This window comes from Thunnus maccoyii, chromosome 14 (assembly GCF_910596095.1).
Source record: "Thunnus maccoyii chromosome 14, fThuMac1.1, whole genome shotgun sequence".
Classification (NCBI taxonomy): Eukaryota; Metazoa; Chordata; class Actinopteri; order Scombriformes; family Scombridae; genus Thunnus; species Thunnus maccoyii.
The window spans coordinates 17,674,642-17,700,112 of record NC_056546.1 but is presented as its reverse complement, the minus strand read 5'-3'; the positions used below and the strand labels follow the sequence as shown (position 1 = coordinate 17,700,112).

At 39.7% G+C, this 25,471-nt stretch overlaps 1 long non-coding RNA gene across 1 annotated transcript; it reads right to left on the bottom strand.

Annotated features, from left to right (window-relative positions):
• Positions 1-8,080: 8,080 nt before the first annotated feature.
• On the bottom strand, positions 8,081-13,298 carry LOC121911873. The gene is made up of 3 exons (XR_006099967.1): positions 10,167-13,298; positions 9,264-10,003; positions 8,081-9,005 (listed from the first exon to the last, which is right to left on the bottom strand). It is a non-coding gene; the product is annotated as an uncharacterized LOC121911873 (long non-coding RNA).
• Positions 13,299-25,471: the final 12,173 nt, after the last annotated feature.

Here is a 25,471-nt window from a genome sequence, read left to right as displayed (position 1 = left end):
AGAGTTGTGTCTCAACAACTTTCGACTCATATAAAAGAAAATTGTCGATATGAACCTTTTCAATTGGCTTTCAGGGCCTGTCACTCCACTGAAACTACTCTAACCAGAGTGGGAAATGATCTTTTACTTGCTATGGATTCAGATTCCACCTCTGTGCTTCTATTTCTGGATCTCAGTGCCTTTGATCACTATATAGTACTAGACAGACTAAATTGTAATTATGGTGTCTCTGGCCTAGCCCTCTCTTGGCTTAAGACCTACTCTGAAAGAACACAGTGTATCTGCTGTAATAATATTACATCTAATTTCTCTTATTTTAAATATGGAGTACCTCAGGGCTCGGTTCTTGGCCCTCTGCTTTTCTCTCCTTATATTTTGCCTCTTGGCCAAATTATACGTAGTAATGGAATAAATTTCCATGATGATACTGGATGATACTCAGCTGTATGTGCCTTTAAGGGGTGATGTTCATACTAAAATTACTAAATTAGAGGCCTTCTTGGCTGCTGTGAAAAAATGGATGTCACTAAATTTCCTGCTTCTAAATTTAGATAAAACTGATATGCTGGTCGTTGGCCCTGCTAGACACAGACACCAGTTTGATCAAGTAACAGTAATGCTTGACAACTGTGTGATTTCACAAAGTGTGGCAGCCAAGAATCTTGGTGTTACATTTGATCCCAGCCTCTCCTCTTAAAAGCACATTAAAAATAATCACCAAGACTGCCTTTTTCCACTTACGTAACATAGCTAAAATTTGGTCTTCCCAGTCCATGGCTGACGCAGAGACTCAAATACATGCATTTGTTTAATCCAAACTTGATTACTGTGATGTCCTGTTTTCTGGTCTGCCATATGCTAGTACTAAAAGTCTTTAGATGGTTCAAAATGCTGCAGCCAGAATCTCAACAAAAACAAGAACATTTTACCATATTGCACCAATTCTAGCCTCCCTTCACTGGCTTCCTATCCTTCCTATAAGTGCTGTCCTGCTGATGAGATTATTGATTATTGCAACTGATCTGATAACCATTGCATCTCTCTAACCCTCTGTGTGTTTTTTCCACAAGCATATGAGCATCTGAGCTGTGTGCCCCTCTCTCTTCTCTCCCCCTCTCTCCCTGTTTTCTCCTCCAGTCCTCTCTTGTCTCTCAGGCATCTCTTACTGGACCAGTACCCATCCTTTAATTGCTCTGCTTCCCTGGCTATCATCACCATTTCCTGGGGTTTTGGATCTGGTTCTCCATCCTGCAGGAGTTTAGCCTCACCTCATATCTCTCTCTCTGAATGATGTCTTTATTCTTCTCTCTCTCCTGTGTGAATAATGTCTTTTCATGTCTCCCATGACTGGTGTGATGTGAGTCACTTCTGTGTGCATGTGTAGTCTGTCCTCCTGCCAGGTCTCCATGCTGATAGAGGTCATGTGGCTCAGGTCCTATACTGTTCTGGTGGCACCTGCAAGCTGCTTGGTGAGCTCTTTATCACACTCTTCATATACATCCATTATGATTTAGTTATCCTGTTCAATGCTGTATTTCTGTAATTTGTGTTCTATTCTGTACACACAACATCTATTGCATGTCTGTCCGTCTTGGAAGAGTGATCCCTCCTCTGTTGCTCTTCACTTGGTTTCTTCCTTTTTTCCTCCCATTAAAGGGTCTTTTAGGGAGTTTTTCCTTATTCAGATTGAGGGTCTAAGGACAGAGGATGTTGTATTTATGTACAGACTGTAAAGCCCCCTGAGGCAAATTTGTGATGTTGGGCTATACTAATAAAATTGACTTGACTTAACATGAGAAGGTTTTGTGAAGACAAGGAGGACAAGAAATGTCTGTCTATCATATATCTTATAGTGAACACAGATTTTATACATCATTACAAGGTGGTGATATGTATTTCACATCGTTCAGACCCCCCCTCAGTTTTGAGGTAGTGTTGCTGCTTTGCTGCCGAGTGAAGCAGGTTCTGGTTCTGGTTCTGGCTGAAAAGAAATGAGGTGTCACCATTGCACCCTCTGGAGGTGTCGTGGGCCTATCAGCGAAACACCAAGGAAGGAAGGTGCCGACCTGATAACCCCAATGAAGCTTCTACCCCTACCCCCCACTGCTGGTTATGATTTACAGTCCACATAAACAGGACTGAATCATTGTCAGAAGAAACCTGGACTCGACTGATCCTCCTGAATTTCTGTTGCTGCTGGTTATGATTTACAGTCCGCATAAACAGGACTGAATCATTGACAGAGGAAACCTGGACTCAACTGATCCTCCTGAATTTCTGTTGCTGCTGGTTATAATTTACAGTCTGCACAAACAGGACAGAATCATTTACAGAAGAAACCTGAACTTGACTGATCCTCTTGAAGTTCTGTTGCTGCGTAGGCCTATCAACGAAACACCAAGGACGGAGGGTGATCACCTGATGACCCTAGCTAAGGCTTTATCAGGGATGGAACGATATAGTCATGGACTTATTTCAATCATTGTCCCTGATGTCTACACAGTCAGTCAACAAGATGGAGACAGGTGTTTGTTGTCTGACATGTAGAAATATTAGAAAATAAGCACTAGATCATTTAATCTTGGGAACGAACAATTGATAAAATGTTTTTAGGAAGAACTCACGATAAAAATAGACTCAGATAACATCACATCAAAAAGAGGAAGTGTGACCCTTGTTCAATATGTAAATATCAGTGAATATGTTACTGGTGCCAGACCTAGGGGAAATCTGGACCAGCAGCAAAAGGTTACACAGGCAAGGGTGCACTGTGTAGCTGATAAAAACATAGTCTGTGGATTAATAAGGGAGAGAGCCAAAGTTAGCGTCTTGCTCTAGCCGATGCTCATTTAATATTTAACACAACAGTATAAAACTGTACATATTTCTCAGTTACGTCAGTTTCCTAAAACCTGCTGCTTCAAAGTTCATATTTCACATTCACACCAAAACATGTTACAGAAATAAAATAAATGTTGAAACCAAATTCACAATAAACAATATAAAACAGTCTGTCTAAAGAAAAATAACTTCACACAAATTTAAAATATGACTTACATTTCTAAATAAATAAGAATAGGCTTAACTAAAATATAATGTAATATATGTATAAAATATAATTTAAGATATATATATATAAAATATATGTATAAAATAGAATATAACAGTACAAAAGTTATATTACCCAAAACACACATTTACTTTACTGACATTACTACAATCACTCCTATTTTAACACATACACCACAGTTACACTCATCCTACACTGATATGACCTACACAGAACCTTTCTGCAACATTAGCATAACACTCACTTGCACTTAACCTCTGAACAAAATGGCGCGACTCTGCGCTGTGAACGAGCGACCGGAAGTGAAACTGTTTGAATATAGCATCTCTATTTATCATTAACTCGTGACTGACTGGCTTATACTCTGAAACAATCTTTTAAACACATTTTTATATGTTACCACATGCAAAGGTCTGTAACTTTCACTGACAAAACAGTAGAAAACCAAAATTCACGGAGGTAAATATTCTCAATGGCGGCGCCCACGAAAACACACAGCAGCAAAAATACGTTCCAAACACATCTCTAAACCATGTCACAACTTCACAGAACGCTTTGCAATGCATTTACATTAGCTAGTAAACAGAACTAATCATAGAAAAGCAAGTTTTAACATACCTGTGGATTAATAAGGGAGAGAGCCAAAGTTAGCGTCTTGCTTTAGCCAATGCTTATTTAATATTGAGCTGCGCATGAGCAGAGCAGGTATGAGTGATCTCCCTCAGGTATCCACAGTGGCATTAGAGTGCTGTCTACTGACATCTTTGAGTACTGACCTGATGTCAAAACTGTATAAACAGAGTTAGATTAGTTCAAATAATAAAAAAAAAATTAGGGGGTGTCTGTTTACATAAAAAACTTAACAGGTAGCATTTCCAACCCATTACAAATACAAGGTTTGACACAAAACGCATATCAAGATCAATAAATTTAAACAATGCTTATCCACAGGGTGTTCCTCTGACTGCAAGTGTAGAGAGTGAAGAGAAGGTGAGGAGCTGTAAATATGGTAAAGTTTTAACGACCAGTTCATCTAAAATGTGCTCACGTGTTTAATTTTTATTGGAAGAGCGTGACTTAGCTCAGAGGTGAGAGAAGTCTTGATTCCCGTTCACACAGGATGCAAATGAGCTGGCTTAAGAAAACAAGGAAATGTCTAGTCTACATCCATCAAACCCGATTCTCACATACCGGCACACTGTACAGTATGTGCATGCACTACTGAGTGTTTCTCTTTGACTTCTAAATTGCAAATTTGAGGTCAACTTCACATAAGAAAAGTCAGATCAATAATTATCCCAAACAATTCCAATTTTCTTTTCCAAAGCTAATGTTGAGCTGTCTTCTCTGCTTCAGGTTTTGATTTAGGCAGAGCTGAGTCAGGAAGTTGACATCCTCTGCAATAAGAGACTATGACTTTGATGTGTTGCGTGTATTCAGCACATACCGTGGAGGTCATCCATGGCTTTTGTGGTGATTGTCTTTTCACTTTAATTGACAGCATTTTATGATGAACTAAAGCATTTTTCAGCTCACAGACAAACCTAATTAACAGAAACAACTTTTGATTCTGACAAATGCCATCAGATGAGCTGTCCAGATGAGTGAAGAATTCACTTCAGCCAATGAGAGGATGACCAAAGACGTCCTGTCAGACTGGTCTGTTGTTTTTATAACAGATCATTATCTTGAGCAGTAACAGCGCCAAACTGTCCTTACACATTGTCTTACAGGGGGAAGGTTAAGGAATTCAAGTGAGAGGGCAATGCGTCTGGAGTGCTCACATCAACACACACACACGCATGTGCACACACAATAAGATTCACACACCGATAGTGAACAGAGAAGAGAACTGCAAGCAATTCAGAGTTTGGCCTTGGTACTGAGGGGTTCAGATGTTTTTTTCTTCAATTTCTTTCTGTATGAAATGACATGTCTGTCCCATGAGCAGTTATTCTGTGGTTAGAGTGCAAATTCTTAAAAGATGGAATATTTGCCCTGTAACCAAGGGGTTGCAGCGCAAACCCAGACCCCACTGTTCCCTCCAGACTGATGGCAGCTTCCCATATGGCCCGGTTGGCCCACGTTGGCTTTGCTACACATGCCTTCTTCAGCAAGTCAAATGTGACAGAAGGAAGTGGATCTAAAATGATTTAAAATATGAATAAAAGATTCTTAGGGGACTTCAACAAAAACCCACAGTATTCTTCCTTCAAAACATATAGCTGTGTAGCATCATCTCCCCCATGATAATATCTTGAGATGGTGTAGTATTTCATCGTAAACAGAAGAAGCGTTTCATAACATTCCTTTAATGACATCCAAACTTTTGAAATATGCTCCCCATTTCTTCCTTGTTCCAACTCAGGAGTTGAGGGAAAGCTTTCACGGTAATCTGGCCTGGTTGTAAAGATTTTCTGAGGAGGTTGAGGAAGTTGAGATCTCACGAGAGGAAAGGAGAGAAGAGGAGTTGAGGCAGATATCAACCATCCTTAATACACTATTGAATACAATAGACTGTCAGAGCTTGGCAGGGGATATGGGAGGATGAAGGGGTTTTTCCTTCCTGAGGAAATGGTGTTTTACATCCCGGTATAGCGTGTGTATGCAGGCTAATGGACAAAGCTAACTTGCAGGTTTTGGGTGACCTCCCATTACAGAGCAGGGTGGGTCTGTGGTTGAAAAATATTGTTAATGTATTGTTCATTAGGGAGCAGTAAAATACAGTTATGGTTTACATAAATCACTTCCAAATGAGATAAATTTAGTGAAGTAATAAAGGCAAAGGCTAAACAGACATATCTGTGTCTGAGAAACAGACCATCTACACTAATATTTGCAGACAGACTAGTTTTAGAGATATTGCCAAAGCAAAAAAAAAAAGCTTACAGCTAAAGCACAAATATCCTGGACACACACTTCTCACCCGCATGTGTGTAAGAATACAAACATGAGAAAAAACAGATACAGTACAGCTTTTCAGGGGATTGTACAAATAATGTACCACCAAAGGCGTCAGTAGCCAGATAGCATACCGATGTGGGCCACTTCAGGCAATGATGCGGCACTGCTGGCCTTCTTCTGGCCTGGACAAAATGGATGTGAATCTGAAATGGCCCACATGTAAAACAGCAAATATGGCCCAGATATCCCAAATCAAATGTGGGCCTTTTTTTGGTAAAGATACGGTTCTCTCAGGTATGTGTATTTTGGATGTGGGCTACTTCTGGTTTATCTGGTTTGTTCTTGGTTGACATATGGCTTGCTTGTGGCCCAGATCTGGGAAACAGCGGCGGACCGCCCAAGTGCCATCATTCCACATGGTATGTGAGCCGGATGACAGTGCCAAAAGTGTCAGGTGTGGGCCAGATCTGGGCCACAGCAATTTTGCTATCTGAGTATGCTTCAAACTAAGTGCTTATATGGGATCATTGAATATCATTGTGTACCTGTGTACATGTCACAGCAGATTACAAGACCATTAATGTCTTTGAGGAGTGACATATGTAATGATTTTAATGATTATTCCCCCTTTTGGCTTTAAGTGTGGCTACTTTGTAACGGACAAAAACACTTTTGCCTTTGTTCTTAACTTTTGGTATTTCCTTTAAATAGTTTCTATTCTTTTAAATTTGCATTTTATAGTTTTTATGCTGTTTTTAATGGTTTAATTTATTATGTAAAGCACCTTGAACACCATGTATATGACATGTGCTATAAAAATAAACTTGCCTTGCCTTTAGACATGTTCAATGACACTTCGTACAAACAAGTTTGTTTGAAACATACAGATACCTTAACCCAATTACCTCATGAAGAGGGACTTAAACTTTTACATTACTTTATCAAAATTACAAATCGACTACAAATTTGGATCTTACTAGGTTACATAACAATTAACAACATTTGTATTATAAAGAGAAGTCTCCTCAGTGCAACAAAAGGACACCACAGCTCAAAGGGATCAAACTGTCCACGTTGCAGGTGCATCAGGTGTGAACCTTGAAAAATTATGACAGCAAAATTCAAAACACAGACAAACTGCTCCAGCAACGAGGAAAAGCAGTCATGACTTGAAGAACAGATGTATACAGTGTGACTGTTACTGTACTTTATAGTCCATTATAATCAAGTATTCATGTAAGTTTTTCTATCTCCTGTGAGTTTGTCAAGGCTGCAAACCAGGAGTGAATTTAGTATCCTCAGAGGCCCAAACAGATGGTGAGCAGCTTTGTGTTTATATCATTTTGAGCCACTGGAATCCAGACAGGAGAAAGTGCAGCTTCTGTTTGACTGGTGGTCTTGGATTTGCATGGATGCAAAGTTTGGAAAATTATGATTGGAAGATTGGCCTTAGTCTAAGCAGCTTCTTTGTCCTTCAGGCAGTAAAAAAACACACCCTGCAGTTCTGAGTATGGTCTTTTCCAAAAACACGACCCCTAACCCACAGCTGACTTTTACAACTGTAGAAAGACATCTTATAAATTGGATGATTAAGTTCAAGACCCAGGTTGAGAGAGTGGAATCATGTCTTATTTTACGCCACATTGTAAACACCATGTCATTAGTCATGCCAACTGCCCTCATGCTGAATATCAAAAGAGAAGCCATCATCCTCTCGATCCTTTACATATGGCTGTGTTTTATGAGTGTGTGTGGTGGTCAGGGTGAGGGCCATCCTTCAGCCTGTTTAAATGTTTCCATGCAGCAAAATCTTGCTAACCACAGCTGGTTGCCCTGCTGTGCCACTGAGAGGAGGCCTTGATCAAGGACAGTTTGCCGGGAAGATAGTTTCAGCTGATAGAGCGCAAGTTTGCATGCACATGATTTTTATGTGCGTGCAAAAGGACACATTTATGTACACATGGGTAAATGATGGGGAAATTAGTTGAGTTTTTAAAGAATGCAATTAATATATTGAATGTTTTTGTTCAGTTTGTGAGGCAACGAGCGTGGAGTCAAGAATCATGATGAGACAGATTTGTTAACTTTATTATTAGACCAGTTTTATTTTTATTAAACAACTAAATAAACATAATTATCCAATGGGCAGCAGTTCAACTAAATCCTCTCAGGGTACTCTGAATGTTGACCATGAAACATGAATTTAAATGACTTCATAACAAAAGTAATGCTCTGCTATGTTATGAGAATCGACAGATCTGATGACATTAATTCAGCAATGGTTTATTCTGGCATCAGCAAACTTGTTGGTCTAATGAGAGGGGAGCAAAAGTTCTCTTTGGTAACAATACGGCTTTGACTTGATGGTGATAACAGATACGGCACGCCCCGATTGTGTGTATATTTGTACAAACACCTGTCACATACATAAATCACATCAGACTCATGAGAGGACACACAGGAACAAAGTTCTCTAATTACTCTGTCTCCATAGCTGATTGTGCTAACAAGATATGAGTGTCAACAGATGGACTCTAGAAGTGAAAGAACATCATGCTTTATGATCTAAATAACAGAAAAGAGGTGAACATAAGGTGTATTTTTAAATGCACATCAAAGATCCAATTCCACAAGTAAAAATGCAGAAATGCCTCTAAAGATGTTTCATGTGTCTTGATGCAGCCAATGAGCTGAAAATGTGTCACACACAGAAGTACAGGAAGTGGTGAATGAGGGAAACATACACAAACAGGAGTAAGTGGACCATTGAGACAAGATGGATGAGAGCTTGACCATTGTCGGAGTGACTTGTTTCACTCTGGTGTTGGATGGATGTGTTGCCTGTATGCTGGTCTCCTGTCACTCCTGCCTAACCTCTGGCTGCTCCTCTGTGAAACCGTGACCCCGTTTGACCACCCAGAAGCACTCCCTCAGCAGGGTCATGGCCACACTTTAACCCTCTCTGCTGCTGCTCCGGCTTTAATGTTGTAAGACATGCGATGTCAAGGGTCATCCTTGTGTTGGCTTGTTCCTATGGCAACAAGGTGAGGGGGCAATTATTTAAACACCTAGAAGATGATCCTAATATTGCATATCATTGTGCTCAGAAATTAGGGAAATGATAGGGTAGCAAAGGACAAAGCATTAAAAAAAAAACAATCGAAGGTGGAACAGGAAGAAGGAAGAAGGAAGAAGATCAATTAAGAGATTGGTGGAAGGTTAACAGCGAGGTCAGTGGGATTTCATAAAGCCAAGTGCTTGCGCGGCATGAAAAAAGCAAAGCTCTCACTTCTAGGTTTTAGTGGAAGTGGTGACCCTGAAGTGCGAGATCCCCCGAGTCCCTTTTCATCCAGGGCCATTTGTCTAAATGGAGAAACTCAGCACAGTAATAAGTCATGTATGAACTGTATATTGATACTTAACAACAGAGTTTAACATGTCCTCCATGCACAGGGTACATAAATATGAAATAACACGATTGTCTTACTGTAATAACATTGGTAGTAATGACTGTAATTGTTTCAGTTTATCTATAGGAATTGAAATTGGGTCTGTGTTACTCACTGGGGGCGGATGACATTTCCTGAAAGCAAAAGTGGTTACAGGTGAAAGGAAAACTGAAATGAAATGAATAGTTATTTGCTCAGCTAAAGTATGAACTTGTCAGTTTCTGATTACAGCAGCTGCTCTGGTTTTTATCCAGTTAAGATTTCCCTTCTAAAGCACTGCTGTAATTGCAAATTTCAACCCCACTAAAAGCAAAAATCCCCTTTTATTCCCATAAAGCATCTGATGACTTTATTGTTTGTCCTCGTCCCAACCTGCTCTTAACAGCAGAGCTGTTAACCCTTATTTTGGCTACACACTACACATCAAACTGACTAAAAGCCAAGAGCTATAAACATGCCTGAAGGCCAACAGGTATATAAAGCCTGAAATTCTACTTACAGCTCGTTTCAGCTGCCTGCATAAGTACAGTGAGACGTGACCTCCAGGTTGAATCCTGTATGGCTACATTATCTGTATTTTCTGCAGTAATAAAAATGCTGGTAGTGGGAGGTTATTGGCAGCAGTATACAGTAATAATTTTTCAGGACATGACAAAAATGAGCTGGTATTTTATTCTACAAACATGCAACAACATAATCGAATCAACATGCATATTTGGGTTTGTAACATGCATATTATTTACCTCTTTAAACAGCAGAGATTTCCTTGACATGAAAATACTTCCCATGACCTCAGAGAAAACCAGCAATCTCCGCATACCACACTCTCAGAATAATTTGACGATTAGCTGGCCAGTGATGCTTGACACTGCACCTTGTCCAGATTTCATGGTCACTCTATTTGATGGAGGTCACACTATGATATATCTGTACTCTCTGACCTTTAACACTGCGGCCTCTGGCGACCGCACACAACTTGTGAACAAGCAATCCGATGGTGATGTGGGATTACTGCAGGAGGTTTGCTGCTGACAGTCACAAGCTCCCTCCCCCTGACTCATCGCTGTCACTCCTCAATGTATCGCTACAGGAGGCCTGACTTCAATTTGGAATAATGCTTTACACACCAAACTGATACAAGGAGTAATATAAATGTCACAATAAGCACAATGTATAGACATAGTGTATGGTTAATCATAGGCAGACTTGGAAAGAAAGCGAAGAAATCAAAACAAGTGACAGGTTTCACTGCATTATTTCAACATCTACACACAAGCACATGGCCCAGTACACACGCCTAGACACACACGTAACCTCTCCTGTCCTCGTACACACACAGAGCTGTGCTAACTGATGCAGAGGTCATGGTTTCTCCTGTGAAAACATATTCATCATTTGTCATAGGTGGAGGAAAAAAAACAAAGTCCTATGGCGACATCAGGCACAATTTTTTTGTACTAAGCGATAAACCTGTTTTGCTATTTGTAGTGTAACATAAACAAATGATGTGGAGTTTGAATGGAAATGATTGAATAGGTTCACTGTTTTGCGTCATCATAATCATAAATGATGGCTGGGCTTGTTAATAGTTTTGTATCAGTGTTTACATTTTCTGTTGGACAAAAATGAGTTCATAATAGTTGTAAAGTGTGTCTGCCAGAATAGATGTTTATTTTTTCTTGAGTGTACGTCATAGTTCATGTACTAACTGCAGCTGGCATGAGGGTAACGGCTTTAGACTGATAAGTCAAGGACAAGCCATCAGATATTGAACTACATTATTAGAGAGACCTAAATGATTTCAAAACTGGTCCTGGTTTGTTAGTGCTGAGCAGGGGGCGTTCAGAGAAAGTTGGGGTGCGCTGGAAGCAACATTTTTGAAAGGGGGGCATTGAAGTGTTCTTGTGTGTGTCTGTTTTTAATGTCAGTTTAGTTCTTACAGTCGAATGCACATTTTCACAATTTCATCAGTAGACTTCAGGGTTTTCCTGTTTTTTAAGTCTATCTTCCTCCATTTTACATGCATAACTACAGTAAAATTTGTGTATTGGGCTCTGAGTGCTTTGAAACGTGCAACCTAAAACACGTGACCTATGCTCAACACTGTACCTGTACGCCTCCTGTGTAGACACACAGGGAAACTATGCTGAGTCTCTACCACATTTTGCTGTCATTTATGGTCACGCTAGCTTCTCTGTCCTCTCCTCTGCTCTATTTGTCAGTGTTTGTGTTTAGCTTAGTTTGTAATATGTATTAAATTTGGCAAATCCCTGTAAATTTAGCTACTGGCTGAAACAGCACCTCCCCTCAACCAGCAGCAGAGGGGGGAGGAGGAGGACGGGATGATGATACTGACTGATGTCTGTGTTCTGTGTTTGTCTACTTTCTAAACTTTTCTCAGTATCTTAATGACAGGATTATTATTTATTTTGCTGACATTTTTTATTTCTTTCAAGTGAGATATTATTGAATTTATATAGTGATTTTGCTGATAAAAACTGTGGTATGTTGATCACATAATTGTTGTACGATTAATATGTTCACTTATATTTTTGGACCTCTATGAATACGGTTGTAAGTGGGCTGCATGTGCATTGAGCTGTAATGAGAAATATGGCCTGGTAAAGTGAATGAATGCTACCTCTGCATCCACCTTGTTAATACATCACAGAACAGAAACTGGTGACGATTATTAAAATAATATTTTCCACTAGGTGTTGGTACTAGTGAGTTTGGAGGAATTGATGAGTTCAAGCCAGAAAATGAGCAGTAGTCAGCGTACATCGAACGGCTGGAACAGTTCTTCCAAGCTAACGACATAGCTGTAGAGAAGCAAGTAGCCACGTTGCTAAGTGTAATGGGCGCAGCTACCTATGGACTCTTGAGAAATTTAGTGCAGCCTAGTAAGCCAAAAGACAAAACATTTGACAAAATAGTGGCCATTCACAAGGAACATTTCAAACCAAAGGTTTATTGGTAGCAGAAAGGTTCTGTTTTAATTAGTGTAACCACTAGGCTAACCAGTCAGTGGGCTAACGGTATGTAGCTGAGCTGAAGCAATGTGCAGCTAATTGTGAGTTTGGTGCAAACATAGACTCATCACTACAAGAAAGGTTTGTCAGTGGAATAAGAAACAAAGCCTCTCAGACGAGGCTACTCTCTGAAAATGATCTCACTTTTGCCAAAGCTTTTGAGATTGTTCTCAACACGAAGACGGCCGACAGAGACACATGTCAGTTGAGAGGGATGGAGAGTGAAAACGTTGAGGCAGCAAGCGTTCTCAACGTGAGGCCACAGGGAACTAAGAACTGCTACAGATGCAAAGGGAAAAATCACCACGTGTTCCGGTTTTGGGGAGGATCACAGCCATGGTGGTCTATGAGGGTCAAACAGAGGACTTTCCACTTTTAATTGCTAAGGGAAATGGATCATCACTGTGTGGCAGAAATTGGCTAAACAAACTCAGGCTAAAGTGTCAGCAGATAAAATACCTGAATGTCCCTGACTCTACTGGTGCAGACACCAGAGCCTCTAGAGCATGAACCTTTGGCTCTGAGGCGCTCACCCCGAGTAAACCAGCAAAGCAATATGACTCCATTCATGAGCTTTGGAATGATTAATCTGGAGCAAAAGTCCAATATTAATAAACAGTATAAATCTTTATCAGTGAATCATAAAGTCTGATGTGTGCCGTTTATTCCAACATGGAGATAAAAAGTGACTAGATGGCATTAATGCAGTCTGTTGTGTCTCTGTGATATGTGCAAAATGGGACAAATAAATTCTTTGTGGACAAGATAAATATAGCCGTCCCTACAGCTGGCTAGTAGCTACAGCTTGACAGCTGATATTTGTTTTATGATGCTATCCAGTTGATTAAATAATTGGACCTTCAGCAGTGAAATAAAATAACCAGTTCAAGGGTCCACAGGGGTTTTGGTCAGGGGTTTGGGGATCCTCCCCCAAGAAAATATGATGTTATTGGACTAAAAAACTATGCATTTTCACATAATTTTGGACTATTAACATTACAACGTGTGGTAACACTTTATAATACAGCCCGCGTTTTACAGTGTAACTTCCCATCACTCACCATGTAATTTCCCGGAACTTATGGTGTAACTTCCTCGTATGAATCCGTACATATAAAATACTTATATTTAAAATAATAAAATAAAATAATCCAGCCTGTTGCTACCATGTACTTATAGGGTAAGTAGTCTGAATTTACAGAGTAAGACTGGGAGAACAGCACATATGTTGTGGTTTATGTGTAATTAAAGAATAAAATCATTTTTCATAACTTCCTGCGTACCTTATTATTGTGTAATTAAAGATATACTAAGTATATTATTACATTACTGTATTGTTATTTTTTCATCCTCGGATCTCAATACAAGCCTTTCATAGCTGTGCACTGGAGAGGTAAGTTTGCCTTTTATGAACTGCTGCAGTGCTGGACCAACATGGCTGCTAGGAGCTAATTTTCAAAAGTATAGACCCATTTCTCGACTTGTTCTATTGAAATTCATACAGTGAAGTAGAAGACATAAGCATAATAAATCTCTTGAGTGTGGGTGAAGCTTGTCTGTCAAACACACATGCATAAAAAAATGATAACCGCCATGAGCAAAAACATTTGATTTTAGTACACATATACACATGTAATGTACTGATTCATGCGAGAAAATTACACCATAAGTTCCGGGAAGTTACATGGTAAATGTTGGGAAGTTACACTTTAAAACACCAATTGTTACTCCCCTGTTTCTCGTTGTTTTGTTTTCTTCCGCTGTACCTACATTTAAGTAACAGTAAGAACCGGAAAGTATTTTATGTGTACGGATTCATACGAGGAAGTTACACCGTAAAACGCGGGCTCTATTATAAAATGTTACCACATGTTGTAATGATAATAGTCCAAAATTATGTGAAAATACATAGTTTTTTAGTCCAATAACATCATATTTTCTTGGGGGAGGACCCCAAACCCCTGACCAAAACCCCTGTGGGCCCTTAAACTGGTTATTTTATTTCACTGCTGAAGGTCCAATTATTTAATCAACTGGATAGCATCATAAAACAACAACAATCATATCATATCAGCAAAATGGCCCCAGTAGCCTCAGACTTTTTCCTTTGTAGGCTGCTCTTGTTTTCAGTTGGAACAATTAATAAGAATACTTCTTGTTTGGCACCAAACTAGTGCTTTCTGATTGGCTGCTGTTTGTGATCAATACTGTGACCTAATTAAAGTTTGAATGTCAAATTTCTAACTGTTGCATTTGTTTAACACTCAGAAATATAATTTTTATTCACATGGCTTCTTTGCTCCCTGCATGGGAAACTGATGATAATGATATTCAAACTGTGCAGTTAAATCAGATCTTTTATTTGGCATCCAATGACATGTTTTCTTAATGATCTAAAACAAAATAATAGTCAACATTAATATTCAGGGGAGACAATTAGCCTACATTTTAATTGATGGGGGGTGGTAAGGGACCTGGATAATGGATAGGTGGGCGCTGGCCCAAAAAAGTTTGAGAACCTCTGACGTAGACCATCATCCACACTTGACAAAGACCAAACACACAGAGAGGAAAATAATTCTCTTTTAGGTGAAAAAGAGCAGATTTACTTCACAAATTGAGTCTGTGCTTGACATGTTTTCCCCCGAGGACCCCTTGAAACAAGCCTGACCACAGTCTAAACAAATGCCAGACAGATAAACCCACAGTGAACATCTCTCACTGAGACGCACAGTGCAGTATTTATCCATTCAGTATGGATAAATACTGTAGGCTGAGCAAGAAGACACAACACAGGAATATGCTGTAAGACAAGTAAATAATAGTAGTAAAGTGATAGTAATTAATCAATTACTGACTGTCTAACTGATAATATAATTCATTAAAACACATCAAATGTTCTATAATAGAGGCATCATGAATTTCAAGTAAATTAAAGAGACAGTAAATCCTCCACTGGTTCCTCAATTAAAAACCTAAAGTTGTAGCTTTCTTTCATTTATTAAAACTATTTTTGTATTTGTGCAGTATTGCATTTGTTTTAGATGTCAGCTTGATAGACATTTTATTTCTAAACAGTGTATGAGTGTATATGCAAAAAAAATCTGATGTATAAATGAATAACAGTGATTATCTGAGTGAAGCTATTTTACTAGCCCAAGACATTTAAAGAGACTGACACTTGCTGCTACGTTCATTTCCGGAAATGCTAACTCAACAAAAAGGACACAACACGAAGGATCAAGGTGACATGAGTGTTTGCTATAAACTAACACGGGCAGTATATAGTTACATGAGGAGACTCCTATGTTTCTTGCAGAAAGCTCCCCATAAATCATACATTAGGGAACCAAACTTTACCTTTGGGCCACCATCACACTCTGAGCTATGGTTGTTCTCCTCAGACTGAGACCTGAGTGTGTTCACAGTCGCCTCAAACTGCTGCACGTGTGTGAAAGCTGCATTTGTTAGTGTTTGTCCTGAAGGCCACATTAGATTATGGCTGGATAAAATGGCCTCGGGCTGTCTTTGCAAGTCATAACTGCTTGAGTAGAGTGCTTACTAGTGTATGTGTTTAGGGTGGGCGGGGTGGGGGTGGACAGGAAACCAGCCTAATCCATCAGGATCAGTCCATTAAGCCCCAGACAGATTCAATTAAAGGAAAAAAATAATTACCTCTGCAAAAATAACATAATATAGCAAAAAACAATACTGTCTCAGACACTTAACTGTTCATAGCTTGACATGTGGGCAACTCTTTCAACACAAGAGAACAAACTGGAGTTCGATCACTGTTTTTCACCCCACATTTCTTCTTGAAGACCATGCGGTAGGGTCCCGCATGGTGGTTATGATTTCACGGATGAAAACGTAAGGCAACAGGAAACAAATGCTGTTCTTGTGTGCTCGTTAAGCGTTGAAAATATCTTCCTCAACCCGAACCGAAGCAGAATGTTAATAGGTTTCAAATTAAAATTGTTTAGTTGTCCAAATACTTCTAAGTCTTTCCACGCATGCCCGGGCCAGCTGCGAAAATATGAACGATTTACCCACAGGGAGTATAACTTTCATTTCATACAAGAGCCCTGCAGCAGACGACGACAGACCAGCCAATGCAGAGAGTTCAGACCTTAGAAATAAAATATGTAGAGGGGACACCTAATATATCAGGACAATAGAAACTGCCAAGCAGAGCCTTAACCACAGACATGGAACCAGTCAAAAGGAAGCTCTATAATCTTTTCCAGAGGTAGCTGTCTTGCCTTCATATATAATCAGAATAAAAAAATGTTGCTTATTTTGGAGTGAGATGAGAGAGATATATGTAGATATGATAATGAAGCTTTTACGTCTCAGAGATTTTGAATGCAAAGATATCTGAACTTTTTTATCTCTGAAGAAGACTGGATGACCCTTTTTTTTGGTGCATCATTGACAAAAATACATTTTCACATTGTGATTTTTACTCCTGAAACAGTTTCAAATCCAGTCTGATCTCTAGTTAAGACACATAATCTTCACAGACTTCAGCAAACAACAGAGATCCCTTAATTGTCCTGTTAGAGCGAGGTCTGTTGCTCTGTTTTACTAAGAATCCACAACAAACAGTGTAGCCAATAAACTGTTCAGTCATGCAGCGGGCCTGGTTCCCTTGTATCCTCTCATTACGCCCCACAAAGAGGGTCACAGAGTCAGCCCTGCTCCACATTGCCAAATCAGTTCCTTTAAACTCCTTTTAATCATTATATAGCTACTATACATGTTAAAATGTGACTAATTGAAAGCTGTTTCTCTTTCTTTGCTGATTTATCTGGTGTTATCAGGTTTTATAAGGTTCTAGATAGTGCCTGAAAGGTCAGACGCTTCCCAGAAGCCCCCCCGTGATTCTTCAGGTTTGGTCAGGCAGATTGACAGCAGGTAGCCAATACAAGGTCACTTGGTGCTGTCCTACTCCGTCCTGGGAACAAGACATCCCTTATCAAAATCACAGCGCGACACAGACCTGCTAACCAACCTCACCTGATAACACTGATTCAGAACGAGCACCAGGAAGAGAGGCGAGAGTGTAAAAGGCCGTTTGCAGGGGACAGTAAAATATGGAAAGGAAGAGACGCATCAAAGAGGGAGATTAACACAGAGGATTTTATCTGGGTACTAAATTCTAACCTACAATCTCATGAATCACCAATTGCAGGTGATAACGATGCAAGTACATCCTGTGTCACCGCCAGCTTGTCCGGTGAAACAAATCACATACTGCTCTTATACTTCTAAACAGTTGAATGCAGCATTACGGAGGCCTGCTGTGATTGATGAGGAAGTCTTGAAAGCAGAAAGATTTAATGTGTGTATGTTCACTGCAGGGTTCCTTGTAGTAAACCTGAACCATCATCACTGGCACACACTATTACAGTCCAGTTAAAATTTACACAGAAACCCTATTAGAATGATGTCCATGCAGCACTGCACCTCCTATTTTTTTTACCTCAGTGTGTGTGAATCATGTAAATCCAGAAAATACCCCTCTCTCCAGTTCAGCATCATCACATAATAAATGCAGAAATGGTAGTTGCCTGCATGACTATTATTAAGTGTTACAGCCAAAAAACAGAGAGGTAGTTTTCTGAGAGACAGAGAGGAGGAGGGAAATGCAGAGGTTTGCTGTACTGATTGGTCTCAGTACTTTTATTCTCTGCCTGCTATTTAATGTAATTCAAGTGAAAGCCACAGTAGCTGAATAGCTGCCATACAGACCCACAAACACTTACATACAGTTCCAAGCAAAGCCAGCTCAAATTTCAACGGCCGGCCAACATCTGAACAGTGGATTATCACAGCTTCTTGACCATTATACACCTCTTGAATAGTCTTGATTCCCTGTTAATGGCATCCATACTTTTGTAAAGCAAGGAAATGAAAGACATGGTTGCAAAAGAAGAAAAGAGAGAGCCTTATTTCACATTCACCTCCCGAAACCTTTTCACGGCACATACAACTCTCAGACACAAAGCTGCTTTTGTCTGGGGAGTCTGGGGTTAACAGAGTCTTGTTAGGGTCCAGAGGCAAGGCCTCTGGGAATCTCCATGCCTTCACACACACACTGATACAAATACACACAAAGAAAGGTTTATGTTGAATATATAAACTATTGTAAACATTGTTCTTATTAAAGTTATTACATTCTAGCTAACTATAACTAAAAATACAAAACAGATTTTTCCTTTTCGATTAATGTGAACCTCGATGAGTTATGTTTACCTCCCACAGGAAACTTTAACCCTCATCTGTATTGTCTCTTAAACTGTTGAACTGATCAGGCCACATCTCTGTTAATGTGGATATATTTACAGGCTGTAAAACACAGCGGTGCTTTGAGCTAAATGCTGACATCAGCATGCTATCATGCTCACAATGGACAATGTTATATGGTATGGTATAAAGTACACCATGTTCACTATCTTAGTTTAATATGGTAACATTGTTACATTTGCTAATTAGCACTAAGCACAAAGTACAGTTGAGGCTGATGGGGGTGTCATTAGTGTTAAAGGTAAACTACAAATGTGAAACTCAATGGTGCTGGAGGAAAAGTCAGGGGATTACCACAGTTGTTAGGGTACATCATCTTAGAAACATGAATGTCAGGAAATCCATCTAATGGTTGTTGAAATATTTCAGTCTTGCCCAAAGTGGTGGACAGACAGCCATTGCCATCCCTAGCACCATGCTAAAAAGTGCTGAAGTTTTTTGTCCACACTGGCATTTTTAGATTGTTCTCAAAATGTTTGCCATATACACTCAAACGCATGGGGAAAATGCTCATGTCTCTTCTACTTTTAGTTCATTTGTGGTTGAGACATTACCAAATGGTAAAGACCACATCTAAATAAATTGGACATTGTGACAAACATAAACAGATGCATACTTCGCCTGGTTAAAAGGTCTCTCTCTTTCTGTCTGAACAATATAAAATATAGATTGACTAAACATTACCTCAAGGCTAACAGTAACACTGGTAATGCTACACTGACACACTTGATCAAATCACTACTTCATATATGTGTAGCTGACGTTCAACAGAAGCAGAAAGATGAGTGTTCACAGAGACCCTGAAGCAAAAGAGAGTTGGCTGCTTGCGTAGATAAAAAGCCAAAACAGTAAGATTAACATTAATGCTGACATGGTCTGAACCTAATACTATTTTTAACCTTAACCCCAAACCCAAATCATTATTCTGAATTAGATTAAAATAAAATAGGTTTCATACTCATATGGTCCTCATCAGCATAGAAAATACAGCAACACACACAGTGTATGCAAAGTGTATGTACATTTTACAGATGTGAATTTCATGAATCCTGTTGCAATGAGCACTACCCTCCCTCAATTCTGTGTGGTCAGAACGACATGACGGGGGTGTGAAGTCATTGTCGCTGGAGAGCAATGAAGAGAGGATGAATGAGTAGAGGAGAGGAGATGAGGAGAGAGGAGAGGAGAGGAGAGGAGAGGATGTAAACTGTGAATGAGCTGCTAAACACTATATTGGTCCAGTTTATTCCTTCCTTGAAAAAATAGTCCATCACTGAAATTTGATGAAATTTGACGAAACAAAGAGCAGAACACCAAAGACATTATAGTCCCGTGTAACTGGCCCACTGAGGTTTTGGAGAGTCAGAAAAAGAAATTTGACTATTTTTCATCTGTCACTTTGTCCTCAGGATGAACAGATCTCGTTTCACTACCATTTAGAGCTATTTTTCTCTGTTTTCATTCAAAAGCTGTGTAAGATCCTCAAAGTATGCACTTAATCGTGTAGCTATTCCTGCTGTGACAGAAACAAATTAACTCCCAATGAAAGTTTAATGGTTTCTGTTGCATCCTGTTGCAGTGTTTGGCATCACCAGCCTGTACGAGCAGAACACAGACTCCTCGGTGTGTCAATCAAGGCAGGTGTGTTGAGAATATATATACAGTATATATACTGTGTGTGTGTGTGTGTGCGTGTGTGCGTGTGTGTGTGTGTGTGTGTGTGTGTGAGAGAGAGAGAGAGAGAGAGAGAGACGTAGTGGTTTACGACCTTAAAACATGAAAACACTGGTCAGACTTGCTCAAATGTCCAGACCACATATAGGAAAAGCTGAAAAGAGCACTTGCTGTTGTTTATGTGGCCACTTCAAAGAACACCCATAATTAGCCTGCATGTGTCCGAGTATGTGTGTGTGTGTTTATGATGGACCACGGCTAACTACCCAGATAATATCAACACCCTATTTCTAACTTTCATTTTGCTTTGCTGATTAGATAATAGATAGCTATTACTGATTGATATTTTTTTATTAATTGAGTGAAGTTACAATGAACCCTGATCTCACCTGGTGAAAATAATAAAGCACAATCCTGTTACCTTATGGTCTTTCTTATGTTGACAGCTCAAAAAATAGACTTAAAACTGTTTTATCACCTTAATACTAAAACTGTTTTATCACCTTAATACTAGGTACTTAGTACCTTAATACTAATTTTATGAGAATACCAGTGGTGACAGTACTTTTATGCATCAAATAAAAACAATTTGGATCTCTGCCTAGTATGACTCCAAAGATGAGTAACGGCACTATTTACATTTCTTTGTCTGTAAATAACTTTTTGGTGAGCAAAAGAAATATACATTTGTTGATGCATAGCCTATATAACATGTAAAACATAAACTGTTTCCGTATTTAGTCTAACAACATTTTATGGCCATTTTCTGTCATCGCCATCAAATGTGCATGCAATTTGAGGCAAAGGGAAGGTTTCCAACTCAATACTTTTCTACAATGTGGGTTTTCATGAGGTTGGAAGGAAAAAAAACTTAAGGAAAAACAAAGATTTAATTATACCAAACAGAGAAAATAAATATTTCTTTAGGCTTCGTTCCTGTAGTTTTGCCTCATTGATGAAGATACCGACACATTTTATAGCAGGTGAGGCCTTTTAACCCCCCAGTTAAGATCACTTTATTCTAACTCACATATTTTACACCAGTAAAGGGCCGTGAATCCCAGAGTGGAAACACCAATGAGATCAGAAGCTGTTGTTGAATTATGGTGACCTTAATTTGAGGGGGGAATGAAGGATGTATGAGGATGAATTTAGAGCAGGACGGAGTTCTGGTTCACTCTGCATGGTCTAACCTCCCAGAAAGACTCAGCCCCCTCTCTCTCTGGCAGCTACACCTCCACGCTGTGGTGAGTTAATGAGGACCAGAGCCTGGTTACAGTCACTAATCAAAGCCAGCTCTGGAAACAGACCTTTAGCTGCCTGCTCATTTCTCTCCCTCACCTCTTGCTACTTTGTCTTTCCTCTACATCATCTGTACCTCTCCTCTCCTTTCCTCTTCTCCTCTCCAACATCACATCCTTACCTGACATTGACTCTGCGTCCTGTTTTGTCCCTCTTCTGTCAGTCGTCCCTTTTATGTCCTGCATTCATTTCTCATCCACTCTGCTCCTCAGAGAACATCGATGACGTATGTATGTTGCTGATAGCGAAACTGCACAAGGCCTCAAGGATCACACGGCCCATTAAGAACAGCAGAGGAACACAGGAAAATAACTCCAGGCTAATTCACCAACATGTCAACGCACGTCGTGTTCACAATTATCAGGTAACATCTATAACTCCACAACTCAATTTCCATAATATAATTTTTTTTTTTTTGCCATAAAATAGATTTTTACACACATCCATAGTTGTTTTTTAGACTGTGGGTTTGTGTGTTTGTATGCATGTATGTGTGATCGTGAGTCTGGGCACACGCGAGTGGATCCGTACACATAATCCCCCTCATGTTCATTTATGCCTTCATGAAAAATCACCCTCTGTTTCCCAGCTGGGGAACTACTTCAAAGGCGCCATGCAGGATGAATAGCATGTAACAATATCTCGTATTTGTCCAAGTGAAAGAGGACAAGATATTCTGTCTTCGCTGCTCTGCTGGTGCTGTTTCCTCACGCTGATTAATAGGCCTGTGATTGCAGCTACAGACCTGTGCCCTGCCATACGTAGCTGCCTACTATTACAGCTTACAGAGTTACAAAGAGTGCACATAAAAGCGACAGTCATGTTAAGCCGCTCTATCATTCTGATTGACAGCTGTAGCTTTAACTCTCCTTTTAAATGCTCTTTAAGTGTTTTATGTAGTGACCTGGGCATGGAGAAGCAGTAAAGAGACAGCAGCTGTTGGCGTTACGGCTCAGCGGAGGACTGAGAATAGAAAGACCTGGGGGGTTGTCCTAAAATGGGGGGTGGCAAAGGGAAAGGGGGAAGATGTGGCTAAATTGGGGGAAAGTGCTTTCTTTACAATTATGATCCCATGATAATTGATCAGTCTAGGAAATATGATATGTCCGGTGCACTTAGCAAATTCATGCATGCACCAGAGAGTGGATGCTGCAATGATTGCTCCATGTTAAGCTTTTACGGTAATTATTTACAATCTGCGAGTTTGGCTGGATTTTCAGCACACATAAATAGAATATTGTTTGCTTTTTTTTAAAGCCAAGATCATTTTTCTCCATCTTCTTGTTTGCCTTTTAATGAGCTTTTGATATGAGTTCCAAAATTCAAATACATCTCTCTGGGAGTCTGAGGATGAGGATCACTGGTGAAGGCCTCATACGGTCATGGCAAAACACGAACACAGCTGAATTTAAGCAGCTGACTGTTTTTATGTGACAGGACACTTCATGTGTTGTTATTGTTGTATTATTTAATATTTAGTGCTGGTCCCTTTTGCCTGAAATAAGAGCCAAGATGCTTTTTTTTGTTATTATTATTATTATTGTATAATTATGGGAAAGTATTGGTTTGAGTCATCACGTGTACAAACCGAAACTAATGGTTTAGCTCTAGACTGCATATTTTTGATATTGCCAATTAGAAAGCACTGAAATATGAAAGAAAGTTTCTTGTGGCTCATAAACAAATCCAAATAGGCTGGATTAATTTCACATTAAAAGGTATTTCCTTTAAGCAGTGAAGGTTTCAGCTGTTTCTGGCACCTACTCACCTGTTTCAGCATCTCTCAGCACTCAAACATCACATTGCCATACTCCAGCTTGATGACAGAAAGGATCAACATAGTGGATACGACTTGTGCTGTTTGACACACAAGATTGAATGAATAATGAAATATTAACAGGCTCCATATGTCTTTAATGCTGGTTTTAATCACACAAATGGATCAGGTTTAAGGAATAGCCAAAAACATCAACTGTGTGAAGATGCTTTGACTAATGTAAGAGCCAAAGAGGCTAAAAGTGAATAGGAAAAAGAAAAAGGGGATAGATGGAGAGAGGGATTGTGTGTCAGTTCCTTTGTAAAGGATTAAACATGTGGTTGGGACTAAAGCATGAGGCATATTTTTTGTATTGTGGTTTTCAGTTTCAGTGACAAAATAAACTGCAAGAGTTTTTGCTTGTGAGAAAAAAAAGTGTGTTTGCATATGCGTTGCTGTCCTGGTATTTAGTGTGTTTATAGACAGTTACAATACACAACCACGTGGACAAGCGTGTATATATATACAGGTTTATGGTTCACTGCTTCCAGCATTTACAGAATTGAGAAACTGCAAGAAAGAAACAGAGCCGAGCCTATCTGGTGTACAGATTAAATCAAATCCAGAACCGAATTAATGTTCTAACTTTTCTAAATGTTGTGAGATCTCTTTGACCCATTGAGAAAGCCGCTTCAATATTAAGCAGGAGCGACGAGTTCTTCAGAAAGAGTCAGGATGATGTACCGCAATAGCATTCCTTCGATTTACAAAAACCATAACTGCATGACAACAGTATATCATCAGTCTGGACTTCAAAAAGCCAATTCAGCGCTGTTACCGCGAACCTTAATGTGTCTCTGGGCTGCTCCTCGGCTCCTCCTGGGCAACATCACAGAAGCAGCTGAAGGCTTTTTGTTCCCGTGGTCGGACAGCGCCAGGTGTCAAACTCAATGGATCCACTACTGTACCCATCACCACCGGCTCAACACCAGCTGTGGCTCATGTGGCCCACTCTCACATAAAATCACAGCTGAAACCATAAAAACTAGCACAACTGATGTTTAAAACTGGAAATTTATGGCTGGATGTAAAGTCACCACCCATCTTTTATCTACTGTATCTCAAGGATTATCAGAATGCAAAAACTCACTCTGCTGTTTGATATTAATCTAACATTAAGTTGTAGCATCTTGTCCACAGTACCAACATTAAGTTTTTGTGTGCAGCAAACACAACAAACAGGGTCCTGAGTCATGTGTGGTTTCTTGCAATAATTAAACATTTGTGTAAAGTATTTATGTGATGACAATGTTGTTCTGTAACAAGGCTTTTGTGTGGTTCACAAACCCTTTTTAGAGGACAAAACAGAAAGCTTGACATTTTTAAAATAAAGAAAGAGAGAGAACTAATTAGCGAGAGAGTCGAAGGAAATCTGAGGAAGCACCAAATATGGAGACTCTTCCTTGAAAATAGGGACATTGGGTCACATTATGTGACCTTTAAATTTTAGTGGTAGGATTGTTTTTTTGCTGCTGTATTTGCTGGAATTGAAACCTAGCAGTGATTATAAAGCTATTATCCGCAGCATTGTTTTCTCTTTTGATTCAACATCTATGGCTAAAGACTTTGTTGACAGGCCATTGAGGTGGTCCATATGGCGGTGTGAAGGTGGAGGTCTCATGACTCTCTGGAGGATGTAGAGGAAACCAGACAAAAGGGCTTTAGCCAGCAGGCCCTCAGCCTCACAGAGCCTCAATGGAGCGGTGGCAGATCCCCCGCTGGGACCAGTTGCCTGTATGTTCTCAAACCAAAGTCTGATCTGTAGAAACTGGCCACTCCACCATAATACGTGCAGCCATCCATACTCCTTCCCCCCTGGGGCGCATGGTCTCTCTTTTGAGGTGGATAGTAGTTAAGGAATGTTTAACAATCTATTGGCATGTGACATTCATGTTTTTTCTATCTCGTCATCATC